Source organism: Penaeus monodon, chromosome 15 (assembly GCF_015228065.2).
Source record: "Penaeus monodon isolate SGIC_2016 chromosome 15, NSTDA_Pmon_1, whole genome shotgun sequence".
Lineage (NCBI taxonomy): Eukaryota > Metazoa > Arthropoda > Malacostraca > Decapoda > Penaeidae > Penaeus > Penaeus monodon.
The window spans coordinates 26,290,163-26,291,548 of NC_051400.1; the positions used below are offsets into that span (position 1 = coordinate 26,290,163).

Sequence of the window (1,386 nt, forward strand, 5' to 3'; positions counted from 1 at the left end):
AAGTGATATTTAGAAATATAGTTTGCTTACATATCTTTTACACATTACAGTCTGGCAAAACATAATTTAAATTCCTTATATAATTTAATTATCAATAATCAAATGTTATATCTATGAAACTATACCAAAAATAATTATTTATAACACAATACTCCCGCCTATGTGCTGTCCACTCATAGTAGTCATAGTCTTTGCCAATAAACACAGCAATCCTGTTACCTAGAGAGGGCGTGGAATGTGCTATGGAAACTGAGGTTTAATGGTAAATGTAATATAGAACTAAGTATGTGATATTCATGGGTCAATGCACAAAACTAAGTTCTCACATGATAGCAGACGTGTGCCAAGAATGTTCAGAAGTGAAATTACCAACATTGATCTCCCTATGCCTAGCTAGGCCTGAATGAAGGCCATCCAGGTTGAAGGTTAACATGACACTAAGCTAGCCAGACACTAGAGTAATTCTAACTACTTGCCTTTAGCTTTCACTCTCATATACAAGCTTTTAGCCACAGACAGGGAACACAGCTCTCTAGACATGGTGTGTGGATATACATTTTTATTACTTGTAGTAATACAGTAATTAAGTTCTTTAATTTCTTACAGGAGCTTCTTCAACGTTTCACCTTAAAATTCTATTTATGAAGTATATACATTCCAAAACTATTTGACCAATATCATCGCTGCAGTTGGTCAGCACAGAACAATTACCATAAAGTCACATAATAGTTAGTCTATCAACATATTTATTGGCAATGAAGACGGGAGCCTTATTGTTACCGAAAGAAAATGTCTAATAATCCATATTTTAGGAAAATAAATAACAATAAATGTTACAATGATGCACTAGAAAATATTCCCCAATTCCTCCTCCACAAACTCCATTTTTAATACGGCAGCCTGTCACGTCCAGAAAAGCTGAAAATGGCTAATTACTAACTTCCAACAAGATACAATAGCAATTCTGTGCATACATAATATCATTTGACGTAAATTAATCAAGATACCGACACAAACACACGATTCCCTGCCTCGTCCACATTCAACTGCGAATGAATAATTTTCCGTCGCTTATCAAGCGAATCTGACGTCGGTGTTTCCTGAACATAAAGAAGGAGGCTAATCAGTATTGTAAAAGTATGATACATTTCAGTATTCTTTTTATTCTTTGGCCTTAATATTTTTCTTTTTAATATATAATATATAATTAAAGGCGAAAATGATTATGAATTTTACCAGAAAGAATTTTAAAATTTAACTTACCAGAATAAATATGGATTGTATGAAATTCTTAGAAAACGAACATAAACAATAGTGGATTACGGAGTTATTGACTTGTCTCCTGCCCCAAGTAGTTATATGCTGACAAACACTGTCCTTTAAAGC

At 33.4% G+C, this 1,386-nt stretch overlaps 1 protein-coding gene across 1 annotated transcript in view; it reads right to left on the reverse strand.

Moving 5' to 3' along the window:
• The window catches only part of LOC119581865 (HIV Tat-specific factor 1 homolog), a gene marked incomplete in the record, with an annotated part of 22,018 nt that extends 20,915 nt beyond the window's left edge, over positions 1-1,103 (reverse strand). Inside the window, 1 exon segment of the mRNA XM_037930022.1 lies at positions 1,012-1,103.
• Between the last annotated feature and the right edge of the window lie 283 nt (positions 1,104-1,386).